At 41.1% G+C, this 19,921-nt stretch overlaps 1 protein-coding gene and 1 non-coding gene across 5 annotated transcripts in view; one reads left to right on the top strand and one right to left on the bottom strand.

The window, feature by feature from the left end:
* St6gal1 (ST6 beta-galactoside alpha-2,6-sialyltransferase 1) overlaps window positions 1-19,921 on the bottom strand; it is a 142,933-nt gene that overhangs the window by 94,544 nt on the left and 28,468 nt on the right. For all 4 annotated transcript variants that reach the window (XM_071615165.1, XM_027951428.3, XM_027951430.2 and 1 more), the window contains exon 2: window positions 11,548-11,688. The gene's annotated coding sequence lies outside the window, so the exon portion shown is untranslated. The remainder of the gene's footprint in view (window positions 1-11,547; window positions 11,689-19,921) is intronic.
* On the top strand, window positions 16,254-16,360 carry LOC114105201 (U6 spliceosomal RNA). Its single transcript, XR_003584969.2, has one exon. It is a non-coding gene; the product is annotated as a U6 spliceosomal RNA (small nuclear RNA).

The following is a 19,921-nucleotide window of genomic DNA, read 5'->3' as shown; positions in this document are numbered from 1 at the left end:
ACTCTGCTCAATCCCTTCCAGGCGCTTTCGGCCTCCTTGGCCATTTGCAGTTTATGGGATCACATTTCCACCTGACCCAGTGGGACCAAGAGAGCTGTGGGCCTTGTAGCTCTGGCCTTTCAAAGGTCTCACATGACAACCTGGCAGGGCGCAGCTGTTCCCAGCAAGGGCATTAATAATAGAAGCCTTTTTCCGCAAACTCTGGCAAACAGTCTAAAATGACAAGTGAAAACACTGAGTCCAAATTCTCTGTGGGACTCAGGGCAGAGGAAGCCAAAATAGCTCGCCTTGACCAGGGCGAAATGGTAGAAGTGAATCAGAGTTCTGCTAGGGGCGAGGTTGGGGGAGGCAATGGCAGTCATAGTAATAGTGTGAAGAAATGAGGGGGACACAGTGGGGGAAGGAGGCACGGTCACATTCTTTGCAGAATGAACTGTTTGCCAGTGGCAGCTTAAAGACTCAGGAGCAGAGAGGAAGAGGTCCTTGTGACGGTTGGTCTGGCGATTAATTGAGTCATGGATTTCATGTGGACAATAACCGATCACCACTGAAGGCTGATGTGAGACACCTGGGACAGGACACTTATAAAGAATAGGTGTGTCTCCCTTCACAAGCAGGGGACAAAAGGGTGGCAAAATTTGTGTCTTCTTTGCTCATACTGTTATAGCCCTTAAGAACTCAGCAGTGAGGCATAACTATGGCTGGACTGAAGCAAAGTCTGGTGTTGCAGGAAGGACACAGGCTTTGGATCCCACAGCACCATTAGTAACTATGTACCTTTAAGCAAGCCCTTTGGTCTCTCCAAGCCTGTTTCCCCATCAGGAAAATGAGATAATGATACTTATTTTGAAAGGTTCTTTCACAAACTTAATGAAACAAGTTGGCTTGGTAGTAGTAGCCACTCAACAAATGGATTTCTCAGAATTAGACCTTGATCTTCAGTGACAGATCAGACATTGTCAAGCTACTGTCCTTCCATTCTTGGGGAAGTCAGAGACAGGAATAGAAAGGGGATATCAGGGGCTGAGGTTGTAGCACAGTGGCAGAGAGCTTGCCTAGGATCTGCAATGCACTGGGTTCAATCCTTAGCACCACATACAAATAAAAATAAAGATAGTCTGCCCATCTACAACTACAAAAAAAAAATTAAAAGAAAGGACATGTCAAACAAATGAAGATGATAAATCAAAGGAAAGCACAGGAAGACCTAGAAGGTCATATCTCACCATGTGGTCTTGGACCATCAGGCATTTCTTGGGGCCTCAGAATTCTCTATGGTAAGATGGCAGGTTGGATTTAACTGTGCTAGGACCAGAGTGAGGCAAGGGAGGTGAACAGGGCACAAAAGGCAAGGAGGTACTCACAGAGCTGGTGTCCAGGCACAGGACCCCACTTAATTTGCACTGGTCCCCACCATGAATGCTCCACTCCTTCAGGCCTGGCCTTGCTCAACTCTGCAGCATGGAAACTACCAGCCACCTCTGCTGGAAACCTCTGTGCACTGTCTACCAGGCACTGCTTTTCGTAGGGACAGTGTTCTGCATCTTCCTGTCCCCTCTCCTTCCTCCTGGGCAACAGGAGAAGGACTAGGAGAGGAAAAGTGGATGTAAGAGGGAATCCGGCAAGGCAGGGGGACACACAGATTTGGAAGGATGGGTTCAAATGCAACAGGCAGATGGAAAGGGCAGGCAGGGCCTCCGGGAGAAGAGGCTGGGGGCAGAGAGAAGATTTATTCCCCTCACCACTCCTCTTTTTTCTCTACTGCTCCTACCTAAGTCCAATCCACATCACCTAAAATTAGGACCCTCACAACAGCTTCCTGACCCATCTCCAGCTTCTAATCTCTTTCCTCATGCAAAATGAATCTCCTGGAGTCCAGCTCCAAACGATCCAGCCCCTCCTCAGACTTAAAACAGCATCTTCTAGGTTTACCCCACTAAACCTAAATCCCTCCATCTAGTATATGAAACTGTCCTCCCACCCACTGTCCAGCCTCCCCGCAATACCCAACGTACTTGACCATACCCTTGAACTCTAGGCCACCTCTAGTATCCCTTGAACTCACCAGGACAACTGCCATGACAAGCTCATACTCTTTCCTTCCTCACCTCAATTTTACCTGTCAAACCCAGGCATAGCCAAGCGCATACCCTGTCTCCTTCCTTCCAAGATCCTGTATCTAGGCCTTCCAAAGTCTAGCACTGTCTGCAGAGGTTGGAGAGCACTTTGTTCTATCTGCTGGGCCAATAATTCAGTGCCACACCGCTATTGCAAAAGCAAGTCCCTTGACAAATCTTCCAGTACGAGTCACAGCGTAGAAAACAAATACCTGCCCTGCAGCTTATGAACTCCATTCATGCAGTAAGCTATGTTCAACACTGTCCACAGGCAGTTATTTATTCCCTTTGCACCCAGCTATAGGCTCCAGCAGAAGTTCAAAAAATACTAATTGGATTAATTGATTAATGAGATCCTTCTGCTGGAAGCACAGAACTAATCCCATAAAAACACAAATAATTCTCTTGTAATTTGCATGTAAAGACGACCCAATTAACAATGGCAATGTTCCAAACACTGTGGTAATAGTTGCACAATTCAGTATATAAATTTACTTTTTAAAAAATCACTAAGTTCTCTTCATATAGATTAATTTCATGAAATATAAATTTGCCATCAAATAAGTTGTTTTAAGGGACCATATGATGATCAAACCATCAAGGTGGCTATCTATATTCAGCTAAGTGATAAAGTGACTGTCACGAGCACACTCAAAAACAACAAAAAGCCCCACAGATAGCCAAGCACAGTGGCAAATGCCTGTAATCCCAGTGGCTCGGGAGGCAGAGACAGGAGGATCTCGAGTTCAAAGCCAGCCTCAGCAACAGTGTGGTGCTAAGCAACTCAGTGAGACCCTGTCTCTAAGTAAAATACAAAAAAGGGCTGGGGATGTGGCTCAGTGGTCCAGTGCCCCTGAGTTCAATCCCTGGTGCCCCCCCCCCCAAAAAAAAACAAACCCACAGATCCACAAGGTGGAGGCTCAGAGTCAGGGTCAGGCTCCCACTAGTCCCCCTGGGTCCAGCAGCAGCTAGGAAAAGCTGGATGAGAGTGAAGAGTGGAGCAGTTTGGGTTGATAAGGGAGAGCCCCAGGGTGGCCAGGCATTGGGTCAGCCTATAATCAGGATGTGGCCTAAGGTAAAGGGACCCCAGCTGAGAGTTTCACATTGACTTTATCAACTGTCCAAAGCCAAAGAAGCAAACCCCAGGTCAGAATCACTTCCTGGGGAAGATGGTAGGTTCATTCACACAGCATCACAAAGCTTCCTGCGTGATGACCACCCCCTCCTATTCATGCTTTTACATTTGATTATGTTATTTAATTAATATTTGTCTCCCTTTAGACCACATATTATGTGAGGCAAAAGACCATGGCTCATGTGTTCACAGTGCGTAGCACTGAAGCACATAGCAGGTGCTCATTTATCATTGAATGAGTGAATGAACATTCTTACTGACTGAACTTGGGTGAGGGATGCACATCCAGTTTTCATTCAATGCAGCATTGCCCCCGGAAGTGAGCCAACACTCCCTAAGGCACTTCACTACACCACTCCACTTAGCCCTCATAACAGCTTATAAGCCCCATACTATTATTGCCCTGCTCACATGTTCAGACACCAAAGCTCTGAAACTAAACCCCAGATCCATCCGGGTAGAAAGCCCACATTCTTTTCCAGCCATGCCTGATGCACATTGGTAGGATGGGATTGGTGAGAACCTCCAGTGCACTGTCAAGGTTAGCCCTGCGCAGGCCAGTGGTGGAGAACCTGAAAGCTAGAGCAACCTTGTTCGGTCCCCAGGGTCAAGGGCCCATGCACCATACTCCTCCAGCAGTTTCCTACATCACACGTGAGACCGTGTGAGTGTACAATAGGCTCAGGAAACAGACCAATCATCACTGTGAGGACTCAGAATCCAAGATCCACTCACACCTGGGTGCCCTATGCCCGGCACACAACTCCAAGGAACTCCCCATTCTCCCTAGAAATGCATTCGCTTCCCACCTGCTCCGTATTCTATTCCAACATCCCAAACTGCTCCTGCTCCAGAAAGAAAAAAAAAAAAAACTCATGAAAAATTCTGTTCTCCGATGTATTCCTTAGGGGAGACCCTGAGGCCCTTCGGGTTCACAGAGCAAGTTCTAGGCCACATGAAGTTCTCCCCAGTACCAGCAGTATTCAGGCAGGATAGCCTATCATGGAAACAGACGTGATTGTCATACTGCTTACATTCCAATGTCAGCTTCCTAGCCATCAGACTGCTCTGTGTCCCTGTGTTTCCTCTATTATAAAATGAAGATTAAATAGTGCCTAACTCTTGGGATTGTTGTAGAAATTAAATGAATGAATATAGTTTGAACACTTAGCACGCAGCACATAAGCAGTGCACTGTAATAATTAGCTGTAATCACTCTTTTTCCAGTGCTTTGAAGCTTTCTCTCCATCTACAAACAGAAAGAGTAGAAGATGCTGAATTCAGGGAGGGCCTGAGGCCAGGGCAGCTGTCCTTGGCACTGTCAGAACTCCAAATACTGAGAAAACGGTCCTCCTGGGCCAACTCCAGTGGTGTTTCTTCATCTCAGCTGCCAGTAAGTACAGATGTTGGCACAATAGCTCCAGGGAGGGATAGGGTGGGGAGCACAGTAAAATGTCAGCAGTTACAGGTTGTTTGCTCAACTGTGAACAACCAATCCTCCCTGGAAAAATACACAGCTCTGGGAAACATCTTTCCTGGGTCACCCAGAACAATGAAGAAGGATCTCCCATAATTGGCCCCCTGGGTCAAAGAGTAAGAAAGTCAGACTCTGGGGCAGCTCTGGAAAGGGTGGAAGAGGATGATCAGCACAGATCCTTTGCTTCAAACACCCAAGAAATACAGTTGGGAGTTTCGATTCAGGCAGCCAGACCTGGGGGACAGAAAGACAGCCACACAGCCAGCCCCTAGGAAAACATGAATTAGGACCACAATAAGCAATCACTACACAACTCTTAGAACAGCTGAAGTTAAAAAACAAAAATGATAACCACCAAATGCTGGCAAGGACAGGGAGGAAGTGGATCCCATTGCCATGGGAATGGCAAATGGTATAGCCACACTACGGAATATTGGGGCAGTTATTTGGAAAACTAAAACTCAGCAATTGCACTCTTGAGCATTTATCCCAGAGTAACAGATTTATGCCTGCACAAAAACCTGTACAGAGATGTTCATATCAGCTTTATTTGTAATAGCCAAAATCAGGAAACAGCCAAAATATCCTTCAATGGATGAACAGTTAAATGGGTATGTCCCTGCCAGGGAGCTGTATTCAACCATAAAAAAGAGCTAACACCAAAAACAAACAAACAAACAAACAAACAAACTGCTAACACCCTCAATAACCTTGGTGGACCTGCAGGGCATTACGATGGGAGCCAAACAAGCAACTCAAAAGATAACATATTATATAATTCTGTTTACAGAACAGTCTCCAAATGACAACATTCTCCAGACTAAAATGAAGGGAGGAGCCACTGTGATGATAAAAAGAGAAGCACAGGCGAGACCTTTGTGGTAACACAACAGCTCTGTATCTTGATGACACTGGTGGCTACATTTATCTATTCAGAGAAAATGACACAAAACTGTGTCCACCCGTTGCACTCATTTCAGATTCCTGGTTTTCATATCGTACTGCAATTATATAAGATGAAATCACTGGAAGAAACTAAATGAAGGCTATGTTACCTCTCTGTGCTACCTTTGTAATTTTCTGGGAATCGTAAATTGTTTCAGAATAAAAACCTTTTAATTAAAAAAAAAAAAGAAAGAGGTGCACATTCAGGAAGTAGGGGAGCTGGAATTATATCCTTCTGCTCCAAAATCCCAATGTTCCAACCAGATCAATTATTCTTAGTTTTGCAGGTACCGTGACATTTCTTATATCTGTGCATTTGCACCTACAAATTTTTACCTAAGTTGCCCTTCCACCCACCCCACCCCCACTAACTTTTAATTTTAAGATCCATATCTTCTCCCCCAGTAAACTTCTCACTTTAAAATGAGTACTCTCCTTCTATCATTTCTGTGCACAGTACTTATTCAACTAGATTATAATTATGAGTATCTTTACTTCCATCTCCTGCTACGCCCAAGGCATGGATTTTCAGAAAATACTTGCAAAATATATCCAACAAAGGCCTTGTTTGTAGGATACATAAGGAGCTCTTACAATTCAATCATAAAAAGACAATCAACCTAATTTAAAGAAAAAAAAAAGACAAAAGATCTGAGTGAACATTTCACATAATGAGATATGTAGATAGCAAATAAGCACATGAAAAGGTGTTCAACATCATCAGTCTCCAGGGAAACGCAAATACAACCACAGTGAGAAATCCCCATATACCTATTAGAGTCACTAAAATTAAAGACCCACCATACCAAATGTTGGCAAGGAAGCAAAGCACTTGGAACTCTAATGCACCACAGGTGGCAATGTAAAATGGCACAGCAGCTCCAGAAAACCATCTGGCAGCTTCTCAAAAGACTAAGAGAATACACAGCCATTCTCTACTTCCAGGTGTTTCATTCACGAGAAATGAATGCATGTCTCCACAATTTTTTTTTTTACACATGCTTAGTGGCTTGATTTTAAGAGTCCCAAACTGAAAACCACCCAAATATTTATCAACAGATGAATGGCTAGATTGCAGTACATCCCTACCATCAGATACTATTTAGCAACAAAGAAACAAACTAATGATACATCCAACAACATAAATGGATATCAAATAATTATGCTGCGTGAAAGAGGGGTGCATGCTGTATAATTCCACTTCCATAAAGTTCTAGAAAATGTAGACTAATCTATAGTAATAGAAAGCAGATTAGTGGCTATTAGGGGAAGGAGGAAGGTAATAGAAAGGGGCAGAAGGGAGGGATACCTGAGGGTGGACACTGGGGGTGGGGTAGTGGTTATGTTCATCAACATGATTATGGGAATAATCTGAGTGTGTATATATATATGTCAAAACTTGTTGTGCAATTTAAATATGTGAAGGTTTTGATTTGTCATTAAACTTCAGTAAAGATGCATGAAAAATAATAATGGGTACCATTTAATAGGCATCTGCTTTGTGGGGAAAAACTTTATAGAAATTATTATGAATTCAGCCCATTTTACAGATGAGGAATCAGGTCAGAAAGCCTGGGTGGTCCTGGTCAGGCTCAAATCTGGGTTAAACATCTTCAAAACTGGGCACTTTACCCTATATTCGAATAGCCTCTCTACAGTGCCAAATCCCCAGCCTGTAGTCACAAGCCATAGTTCTCTGGCCTAAGGAGGATGTGAAAGAAGGAAGGTGATGGGGTTGAGGCTGCCCATCTCTGCGTCACTGAGATGACACCTTCCCCATCCCAGGTTGTCATTGCCGCAAATGCCCCCCACAGTCAAGTCTTCTGGAACAGACAGACTAAGGCAGGATGTGGGCTGGGCTTGCTCCCAGGGCAGCCTTCCCTAGAAGCCAGAGTGGTCTGGTGTGAGGCCGGATCCTGACCACTCAAGGGAACAGACTCCATCCAGTTCCACTTGTGTGATAAACAAAGCCCTTCCGCTTTCTGGATCTCCACTTCTCACAGAAAGGAGGGGAAGGCTAACCAGCCAGCCTTCCAAGGAACTCTCTCAGCCCTAACTCCATCCTCTGCAGAATTGAGCTTCTCCATTTTCTGAAGTTGATCAGATGCCACTGATGAAAAGGATTCTCGATTATCCATGAACCTGCACTTAGCAACCCCATTAGGCCCCGCTCCAGGGCAGAACATGCACCTGCACTGAGAAGAGCTTCAGTCCTGCCCTCCGTGAGGATCTTCCAAAACCCTCGCCCATGTTCTACTATTTTCCAGTTCACAGGTTGAGCACTAAAAGTCCAATATCACTGAGGCTTCCTTTTCACACATCTCTGACCAACTTCTTGGAATCTTCCAGGAAAGAAATGTGCCCCAGATATTGGTCAGTAAATGAAGGGCTTTTATCCACCTTTATGAAAAGGTGTCAGTAATTCACAACAACATAAGACAGAATTTGCCCTTTAGAGTTATTGAAAGACAATCGGGAAGTGTGTGGTTGCAGGAGGAAGGGGAAGGAGAAGCCATGTCCTGTGCAGTCTTAATGCAGGGAACCTCCTCTCCTTGCCCCTTGTCAGATCAGTTGCCCAAATGTGGGCCAAAATTTCTTGCCCAAATAGGCTGAAATATTCAGCTGGACACACAGCAGGCACTCAGTAAATATCTATGGAACTGAAATAAATCCATCTTGCCAAAGGAGTACTCTCTTACCCAGCCGTGGAGGAAAAGCCAAACATGCTCATCTCGGTGTGTTTCCTGGAAACTGTTCTGAGAGTCCTGAGTCTGAGAAGCCCCTGTCGCTAACTGGCTGGGAGAGCTGGGGGATCACGGGCATCATGCCCCTCCTAGGGCATCAGAAGAACAAGTGGACTGGGCCGTAGGGCTCTGTGGATGCTCTCAGCTCTGGTGTTATCTTGAGCCCTTGGGATTATAAGGAACAGTGCAGCATTTTTCAAAGCTTCAAGCACTTTGGACTGCAGCTGTTCACCTGGCTGTAGAGAGATGGACCAATGCTCCCCGAGGGGAGAGACTCTGCCTTTTGGAACTGGGTTTAGAACTTGGAAATCCTGTGTGGGCCTCTATTTGCTGTGAAAAGCACTCACTAGTTTTGAGAAGCTGAGGAGGTCAGAAACAAGCTTAATTTTATATCTCTGTTGCTTATGGGCTGTGATATCTTGGGCAAGTCTCTTTACCTACCACCCCGAGACTCAATTTCTACATCTGAGACATGGGGATGGATGCTCCATCCCCTCCTTTAGGACACATGCAGGAGAGAGGATAAAGGCTGGGGATAAGTACTGTTGTAAAATTTAAAGAGATAAGGTAGACAGAGCACAGGACACAGTGCCTGGAACCACCATGAGTTCAAAAGATACCTTTCCCTTCTCTTCCTCATAAATGTAAGATCTTTTTAACGGGTTCCACTCTTAATCCTACCAGAGAGTACCTCACACAGTGCACTGGGGCTGTGGCAGCAGATACGAGAGAAGGCCTGGAGAGGGTAGAGGCAGGGTTGGCACCTGGAGACCCAGCCCTTGCCAGGTATAAGTAAAGGCTCAGTAGTGTGGTCAGTAGCCTCAGAGCAGTGCCCCACCCCCAGCCTGGGCTCAGGCCGGGACCACCAACAGCTTTTTTGTGACATGGTTTCTGAAAATGAAGGTGTGGGGCCACATGGCCACAGCTACAGTGCTTTTCACCTTTTAAATATTCTGAACCTACAATTCAGGAAGACAAACTGGTGCTTAATTGATGTCTCACCCTTTCCTCTGTCCCCTCCTTCAGGACACATGCAGGAGGGAGGAAAGAGGCTGAGACTCTATTATGCTAATTTAATAAACTCTAATCGGCTGCCACAGCAGGGCCTTGAAGAAAGAGGCTTTTGTTGAAATTTCACATTTGGCAGGAAGTCCCCATCACACCCTCCCCCAGTAGAGATTATGAGTCAAAAGCTGATTTTCTTCCTGGCTCTCACATTCTGTATCCTGAGGCTTCCTATTCACACTTCTCTGACTGGCTTCTTGACTTTTTTTAGGAAGGAAATGTGCCCCAGATGTTAGTTAATAAATGGAGGTTTTATCTGCCTTTTATGAAAGGATGTCAGTAATTCACAGAACCCCCCAGAAGTGAGAGTCACAGGAGGAAACACAGCCAACTTCTCTCCATCAATAGCCCTAAGGTTTCCCAATTCACTGTGCCCCTCCCCACATGGGCAGAGAGCCTCATGGCATGCATGCAAGACATTCATTTTCATTTTCTTATGGAGATAACAAGGTATCTTAGGAGATAACAAGGACAGAAATATCACTCCCATTGATCCATGCAGCTAATGTTTATTGAACACCTGCTGTGCACAAATGAGAAAAAAAAAGTGGGGGGGAGGGGGGACACACAGATGGAGTAACTTGCATGATGGTAGAGTAGCCACTGGAACCAGTGAGGAACTGTTGCAATCCAAATTTCCAAAACAAAAAGCCCCGTTTGCCCAAAGGACTTAAAAACAGCATACTACAGGGACACAGCCACATCAATGTTTATAGCAGCACAGTTCACAATAGCTAAACTGTAGAGCCAACCTAGATGCCCTTCAGTAGATGAATGGATAAAAAAAAAAAAATGTGGCACATATACACAATGGAATATTATTCAGCAATAAAAGAGAATAAAATCATGGCATTTGCAGGTAAATGGATGGTGTTGAAGAAGATAATGCTAAGTGAAGTCAGCCAATCCCCAAAAACCAAATGCTGAATGTTTTCTCTAATATAAGGAAGCTGATTCATAGTGGGGTAGGGAGGGGGAACGTGGGAGGAATAGAGGAACTCTAGATAGGTCAGAGGGGTGGGAGGGGAAGGGAGGGGGCATGGGTTTAGAAATGATGGTGGAATGTGATAGACATTATTATCCAAAGTACGTGTATGAAGACATGAATTGGTGTGAATATACTTTGCATACAACCAGAGATATGAAAAATTGTGCTCTATGTGTGTAATAAGAATTGTAATGCATTCTGATGTCATATATAAATTTAAAAATTAATTTAAAAAAAAGAAGTGAAAATATAGTAAAAAAAAATTGTAAAATTTGCTAACTTTTGTGGCATACATTTTCCCACCATGGCCAATTTCAAACCACCAACATTTTTTCTAACAATTGTTAACAACCATCTTGTAAAATTCCTGGATACTTAAAAAAATCAGCTCTGGAAAGATTCCAGACTGGAGGCAAGGTCTGGCTCCTCATTCAGGCTCCTCATTCAGTGTTCTTTCTGCCACATCTTTCTATCTCCCTGCAGAAGGAAGCAGCATCTTGTGCAAACTTAAGAGTAATCTTAATAGAAAATGACCTGAAGGTTTGGTAACACCAGTAGAATTTTACATGTTTATTTTCTTCCACATTAATATTTTTCCAAATGTCCACATTTTACTTTTATACTCAGAACATATCCAGGTTAATAGTTAATTTTTTTATAGATTTACTGGAATGAAATGCATAATTTATGTCACTCTGTCTCCCTCAGGCTGGTGTGTGAGTGTGTGTGTGTGTGTGTGTGTGTGTGTGTTTCCTAAGAGCTTACTTCCCTTGCAGGGAAGGACAGGTGCACCTAAGCATGCACCTGAATCTGGTGCAGTCTTACCTGGAAGATAAATTAATTCTCTTTGGAGTTCAAATTTCATCAGCAACCAAGAAAATACAACTCCTTATCTAGATGTCATTCTGCCTTCAAATAACCTTGCCTCCCAGATGAGCTCAGGTGGAAGCACATGGTTTGAACCACAAGCAACTGCTCCTTGTTTCTGAGCCTTAGAAGAGGGCATTTCCTTCTCCCCTTCTGCAAAGAGGAATTCTGCTGTCTCTTTCCCCAAGCAAGGATTCAAGGGTTCTTACCTCAGCACTAGGATGAAAACTTGGCACCAAGGCTTGGGACAGACTCAAAGGAGCAGTTCATTTCAGCTGGGTTCCATGGTACCCATTGCTTCTTTCTGGGCTGCTCGCTGCAGAGCTCTGCACAACTGGCTCTACCCGTGCCTGCAGGGGACAAAAACAGAGCAAAGTTGCAGGCTGAGTACCAGAAGCATATATGTCAATATATGACATATATTGTCATATATTATGACAATATATATTATATTATATATGATATATATAATATATGACAAGATATATAATATAATAAGATAAATAATATAATATATGACAAGACAGAGAGCACCCTTGCTCCTCTCACCCTAATTCCTCTAGCCCTGGGCATTCTGGTCACTTCAGAGCACCTTACAGAACCACATCCCTCACCCAAAGAAGCCAGTCTCCTTACCAAGACCCAAACTAGCCATCTCTTCACCCACAGCCATCCCTTCTGTGATTTCATTGTGAGTTGCAAATTAAGCAAAGCAGACTCGACTCCAGGCACTGAATCCTGATACTACCACTAGTGGGAAGAAAACTACAGATCCAGCCCAAGTCTTGTATTTAGGTTAACCATTGCAGATTTGTGGGTTTCAATCAAGAGATGCATCAAATAGTTTGCTCACAGACTTCCATCCACCTCTAGTATTTTGTCTATCTTATTTCAAATGTGAATGCAATTTCTAATTCATTTCGGAAGCATTTTCAACTGAGTCGAAATTTTCAGTCCATAGATTATTATTAGCTACCTGAATAGATAGCATTTGTTTTTAAAGTACTTGTTGTTTTTCTTGTGCCAAATAAATTAGTTTCATTTATACATTTTGGAGAATATAATTAAGTGAAAAGAAGGGAAAAAGTTACCCATTCTCAACACCCAAGATAACTACAGGGAAGTCCTAAGGTCATAATCATAGAGCCCTAATAAATAGCACTGCTGTCACCATAAAAGAGTCCCCAGTCACCCCCTCACCTCTTCCACCACGTGAGAACATGTGAAAAGATGCTTTCAATGGACCAGTCCCTCTACCTGGACATCAGATCTGCTGGTGATTTGATCTTGAACCTCACAGCCTCCAGAATTGTGAGAAATCAATTTGGGTTTTTTTTGGTTTTGTTTTGGTGCTAAGGATGGTAAATATCTCCCCAGGTTATGGCATTTTGTTATAGCAGGACAGATGGACTGAGACAAGTATGTTTTAAAACTTGTTAAATATCATCATAAAATTAAATGTCAGTTGCTTTCAAGAATTTAAAGAAACATTTAAATGATTTCAATTAAAATGTCTTTAGAATGCAGCCACCTGACCAGGGCCTGGAGGTCCACTGTCAGGATGCCTACAGGTTTGGTTGCATGTAGCTGCCTCCATCTTGGGACACCAGCCATGGCCTGGGGGTCCAAGGCCATGGTGCCTGCAGGTTTGCCACTGCTGCCAACTTGGGGCTCAGCTGCCTCTGTCTGGGGACACTGGCCAGGATCTGGAGGTCCAGTGTTGGGGTGCCTGTGGGTTTGGCTGCATCTGGGTCTTTCTGCAGGGTGTGCTACTGGCTGCCATCTTGCTGCTTTTTCACATGTGCTTCTTTCTGTGAGTACATCCCTGGTGGCCTCTCTGATTGCAAGTTGGATCATCATTGAACTCTTGGGACAGCAGTGTAACAGAGACTGGGGAATCCAAAGCCCATATACCTCAGTTTGTGGCTGGGTCTGCATGGGCCAGTCTGGGTCTGGCAATCCTGTGGAAGGCTGGAGACTGGGGGCATTTCACCCTGGAGGAGCACACATTGGAGAGGCTGAAGAGAGCCAGGTTCTCCCCAGCTCAGAGAATCCTTGAGTGTATAGAGACAGACTGGGCTGGCTACAACAGGTCGAAAGTTTGGAAGAAGGTACAAGTTCATCCAACCAGCCAGTCCAGCACCAAACTTCAGACAACCCCACCTATCCGCAGAGAAGGGAAGCTGTGAAACTTTTGAAAGCCAACAGAAACGATTGTTCAATTTTCCATCAAGATATTTTCCCCCTCTTTCTCACGTATCTACCATTTTGAAACCAAGAAATATGTATGCATCAGTTTATTGAGGACTGGGATGTTTGAATAGTATATTACAGTTTTGTTGTGTATTCTTATATTGTTACCTTTTTTTTTTTTACTTTGTATATATTTTCCCTCTCGCTTATCTATTTCCCTGAATTATTTCTCTTTTCTCCTGCTAACAGCCAACCTCTATTGATTCCTCCTTCACTCCTACCATAAATTTTTACTTCTACCTTCTCTTCTCCTCCCTCATAAACATCACATCCTACACCACATATGTTCTGTCTCTGTACACCATTTGAAACTGTAAAGCCTTTCAGTAGACTTACTGTTTATGTTGTAGACAATAATTGAACACATTGTGTCTGTTTATTATGAGCAAAACTGTAGACGTCTTTACAGGAGCTAGTTGGATTAAGGCTATATAAGTTTGCATTGGGTGCTGTTAATATTGCTCTCCCCCTTAAAGGTGAGGTTCTTCAGGGACACTATGAAGTCCACAGGGTAGAAACTGTACTGCCTCAGATCCATACCACTAAATGGGAAGACACACAAACAACATGAAAAAACAAGGGAACAAAGCATCCCAAACAAATCTAGATGCTCCAACAATAGAATCTACTGACAACACAGTAGAAGAAATGTGAGAGAAGGAGCACAGAATTTACATAGTTAAACTGATCCCTGAAGTAAAGGACAATGTAAGGAGTGAAATCAGAGGTAAACTTCAGGAGGTAAAAGATCACTTCAATAAAGAGATAGAGATTCCTAAAAGAAATCAAGCAGAAATACACAAAATGAAGGAATCAATAAATCAAATTAAAAATTCAATGGAAAGTATCACCCACAGACTAGACCACTTGGAAGACAGAACCTCAGGCAATGAAGATAAAAATATATGATCTTGAAAATAAAGTTGGCCATGCAGAGAAAATTGTAAAAAACCATAAACAGAACTTCCAATAATTATGGGATAACATGAAAAGACCAAATTTAAGATTTATTGGGCTAGATGAATGTGCAGAGATACAAACCAAAAGAAATGCACAATATTTTCAATGACATAATATCAGAAATTTTCCCAAACCTAAAGAATAAAATAAAAATTCAAATACAAGAATCTTAGTCTTACAGGACCCCAAATGTACAAAATTAGGCAGACCCACACCAAGATATATTCTAATGAAAATAACTTTCATACAGAAAAAGGATAGAATTGTAAATGCTGAGAGAGAAAAAAAATCAAATTACATATAGATCTATTCAGATCTCAGCTAACCCTCAAAGTTAGGAGGTCCTAGAATAATATATATCAAACTCTGAAAGAAAATGGATGCAAACCAAGAATTTTATACCCAGCAAAATTAAGCTTCAGATTTGAAGATGAAATAAAAACCTTCCACAATAAATAAAAGTTAAAAGCATTCATAACTAAAAAGCCTGCACTACAGAACATTCTCAACAAAATATTACATGAGGATGAAATGGGGGAAAACAGTGAAAAATAGCAAAGAGAGGAACTACACTAAAGGAATATTCAATCAAAGGAGAAACTATGTCAAATTAAAAAACAGAAATAAACCAAAGTGATTGGGAATACAAATCATTTTCTCAATAATAACCTTAAATGTTAATGGCCCAGACTCATCAATCAAAAGACATAGACTGGCAGATTGGATTAAAAAACAAGACCCAACAACATGCTTTCTCCAAGAGACTCACCTATAGGCAAAGACGCCCACAGACTGGAGGTGAAAGGATGGGAAAAACACATCACTCATATGGATCACGTAAACAAGCAGGGGTTTCCACCGTGATATCAGATAAAGTAGACTTCAAGCCAAAGTTAATCATAAGAGACAAAGAAGGACATTTCATACTGCTTAAAGGAATTATATGTCAGCAAGACATAACAATCGTTAAGTATTTATACCCCAAACAATGAAGCATCTATCTGCCTCAAACAAACCCTTCTCAATCGAATAGACCATAACACAGTAATACTGGTTGACTTTAACACACCTATCTATTCAGTAGTAAGATCTTCCAAACAAAAACGAAACAAAGAAACTATAGAACTAAATAATATAATCAATAATTTAGACTTACCAGACATACATAGACTATTTCATCCATCAACAAGTGAATACACTTTCTGCTTAGCCGCACATGGATCCTTCTCTAAAATAGGCCATATCTTATGCCACAAAGAAAATCTTAGCAAATACCAAAAAAAATAGAGATAATACCCTGTATTCTATCAGATCATAATGGAATGAAATTAGAAATCAATGATAAATAAAAAATAGGAGCTACTTTAACACCTGAAGACTAAATAATGTGCTACTGAATGACAAATGGTTAGTAGAAGAAATCAGGGATGAAATTTAAAAATACTTAGAGGTAAATGAGAACACCAAAATAGCATATCAAAATCTCAGGGACATTATGAAGGCAATGCTAAGAGGAAAGTTCATTGCATTGAGTTCACTGATTGAAAGAATAGTAAGCCAATGAATGACCTAACATTACTTCTCAAAGCTCTAGAAAAAAGAGGAACAAATCAACACTGAAAGCAGTAGAAGACAGGAAATAAATAATTCAGAAATGAAATCAATGAAACTGAAACAAAAGAAACAATTTAAAAAATTGACAGTGCTTACTTTGGCAGCACATATACTAAAATTGGAACAATACAGAAAAGATCAGCATGGCCCCTGCACAAAGATGACACACAAATTTGTGAAGTGTTCCATATTTTTACATGTCAGCATGGCCTATGGATGTTCCATGTGTGCTAAATGTGTCCATGACAGGATCGAGTGTGCTTTCCTTATTGAGGAACAGAAAATCATTGTGAAAGTGTTGAAGGCACAAGCACAGAGTCAGACAGCTAAGTTTAAAAAATGAAGCTCCTTTTAATAATAAAAACTCAAAAACATTGACAAAACAAAAAGTTGGTTCTTTGAAAAATTAAAATTGATAAACTCTTAGCCATACTAATGATGAGGAGAGAAAATTTAAATTACTAAAATTTGTGATGAAAACTGAAATATCTCGATAGACACTGCTGAATACAGAAGACAATTAGAAACTATTTTGAAAATTTATACTCCAATAAAATAGAAAATCTCAAAGATATCAACAAATTTCTAGAGACATATGATCTACCCAAACTGAATCAGGAGGACATACACAATTTAAACAGGTCAATCTCAAGCAATGAAATAGAAGACTCCTTCAAAAGCCTACCAATCCAGAAAAGCCCAGGACCAGATGGATTCTCAGCCAAATATTGCAAGACCTTCAATGACAACACCAAAATTCTTCAAATTATCCCATGAAATAGAAAAGGAGGGAACCCTTCCAAACTCATTCTATGAGACTAGTAGAATGACACCAAAACCAGACAAAAACATATCAAAGAAAGAAAAATTCAGACCAATATCCCTGATGAACCTAGATGCAAAAAAAAAATTCAATAAAATTCTGGCAAATCACATACAAAAATATATTTAAAAGAGAGTATACCGCGATCAAACGGGGTTAACTCCCAGGGATGCAAGGTTGGTTCAACACATAGAAATCAATAAACATAATTCATCACATCAATAGACTTAAAGACAAGAATCATATGATCATCTCAATAGATGCAGAAAAAGCATTTGACAAAATACAGCCTTCCTTCATGTTCCAAAACACTAGAAAAACTAGGGACAGTAAGAATATACCTTAATGCTGTAAAAGCTATATATACTAAACCTAAAGCCAACATCAGTCTAAACAGAAAACTTGAAAGCATTCCCTCTAAAAACTGGAACAAGGCAAGGATGCCCTCTTTCACCACTTCTATTCAACATAGTTGAAACTCTAGCCAGTGCAATTAGACACAAGAAAGAAATTAAAGAGATACAAATAGAAAAGAAAGAATTCAAACTATCACTATTTGCCAATGACATAATGTTATATTTAGAAGATACAAAAATTCCACCAAAAATCTTCTGAAACTAATAAATGAATTCAGCAAAGTAGCAGAATATAAAATCAATACCCATAAATCAAACACATTCTTATACATCAGTGTTGAATCCCCTGAAAGAGAAATTAGGAAAACTGCCCCATTCATAATAACCTCAAAAAAAAAAATTCTTGGGAATCAATCTAACAAAAGAAGTGAAAGACTTCTACAATGAAAACTACAGAACTCTAAAGAAAGAAACTGAAGAAGATCTTAAAAGATGGAAAGATCTCCCGTGCTCCTGGATAGGCAGAACTAATATTGTCAAAATGGTTATACTGCCAAAAGTGTTATATAGATTTAATGCAATTCCTATTAAAATACCAATGACATTCTTCACAGAACTAGAAAAAGCAATCATGAAATTCATTTGGAAAAATAATAAATGCAGAATAGCCAAAGCAATCCTTAGCAAGAATAGAGAAGCAGGAAGCATCACAATAACAGACCTTAAAGTGTACTACAGAGCCATGGTAACAAAAACAGCATAGTATTGGCACCAAAACAGACACATAGATCAATGGTACAGAATAAAAGACACAGAGACAAACCCATATAAGTATGGTTACCTCATATCAGACAATGATGCCAAAAATATTCACTGGAGAAAAGACAGCCTACTCAACAAATGGTGCTGGGAAAACTGGAAATCTACATGTAACAAAATGGAATTAGACCCCTATCTCTCACCCTGCATAAAACTCAACTCAAAGTGGATCAAAGATGTAGGCACCAGACCAGAAACCCTCTACCTACTAGAAGAAAAAGTAGGCCCATGTTGGCTTAGGATCTGACTTCCTCAACAAGACTCCTAAAGCACAAGAAGTAAAATCAAGAATCAATAAATGCAATGGGTTCAAACTAAAAAGCTTCTTCCTGGCAAAGGAAGCAATCAATAACGTGAAGAGAGAGCCTACAGAATGGGAGAAAATCTTTATCACATATAACTCAGATAGAGCATTAATATCCAAGATATATAAAGAACTCAAACACTTGACACCAAAAAAATAAAGAACCCAATCAATAAATGAGCTAAGGAACTGAACAGACACTTCACTGAAGAAATATAATCAATCAACAAATATATGAAAAAATGTTCAACTTCTCTAGCAATTAGGGAAATGCAAATTAAAACTACTCTAGGATTTCATCTCACTCCAGTCAGAATGGCAGTTATCAAGAATACAAGCAACAAGCCAGGCTGGTGCCATATGCCTGTAATCCCAGTGACTGAGGCAGGAGAATCACAAGTTCAAAGCCAGTCTCAGCAATGGCGAGGCACTAAGCAACTCAGTGAGACCCTGTCTCTAAATAAAATACAAAAAAGGGCTGGGGATGTGGCTCAGTGGTCAAGTACTCCTGAGTTCAGTCCCCAGTACCCAAAAAGAAAAAGGAAAAAAAAAGAATACAAGCAACAATAAATTGTTAGCAAGGATATGGGGGGAAAAAGATAGCCTATTCAACAAATGGTATAGTCATACATTGTTGGTGGGACTACAAATTGGTACAACCATTATGGAAAGCAGTGTGGAGATTCTTCAGAAAACTTAAAATGGAACCATAATTTGACCCAGCTAACCCACTCCTTGGTTTATACCCAAAGGACTTAAAATCAGCAGGCTCTTAAATTAGCCACATCAATGTTTACAGCAGCTAAACTCACAATAGCTAACTATGGAATCAGCCTAGGTGCCCTTCAACAGATGAATGTATGAAGAAAATGTTTTACTCAGCCTTAAAGAAGAATGAAATTATGTCATTTGCCGCTAAATGGATGGAGCTGGAGAATATCACGCTAAGCAAAATAAGCCAATCCCCCCAGAAAAACAAAGGCTGAATGTTTTCTCTGATATGTGGATGCTAATTAACAATAAGGAAAGAGGGGCTAGGGAAGAACAAAGGCACTTTGAACTAGGCAGAGGGGAGTGAAGGGAGGAGAGGAGGAAGGTGGGGTAGGAAAGAAAGTAGAATGAATCAGACATCAATACCTTATGTGCATATATGACTACACGATTGGTGTGATTCTACATCATGTGCAACCAAAAGAACGAGAATATATACTCCATTTCTGTATGAGGTTTTAAAATGCATTCTACTGCTATGTATAACTAATTAGAACAAATAAGAAAATTAAAATAAGTAGTCTTTAAAATACTAAAGAAAAAAAAAAAAAAGATAACATACCTTTCCTGATTTGTTGGGGGGTTTTTTGTTTGTTTGGTTTTTGCTTGTTTTTTGTTATCTAGATTGTTTTTTTTTTTTTTTTTTTTTTGAAATATTGTGGAAAAGCTAGCCATGGTTTAGT

This window comes from Marmota flaviventris, chromosome 8, assembly GCF_047511675.1.
Source record: "Marmota flaviventris isolate mMarFla1 chromosome 8, mMarFla1.hap1, whole genome shotgun sequence".
In the NCBI taxonomy this organism is placed as follows: Eukaryota; Metazoa; Chordata; class Mammalia; order Rodentia; family Sciuridae; genus Marmota; species Marmota flaviventris.
Note: the sequence above shows the minus strand (reverse complement) of the source record. Positions and strands in the feature narration are given on the sequence as shown.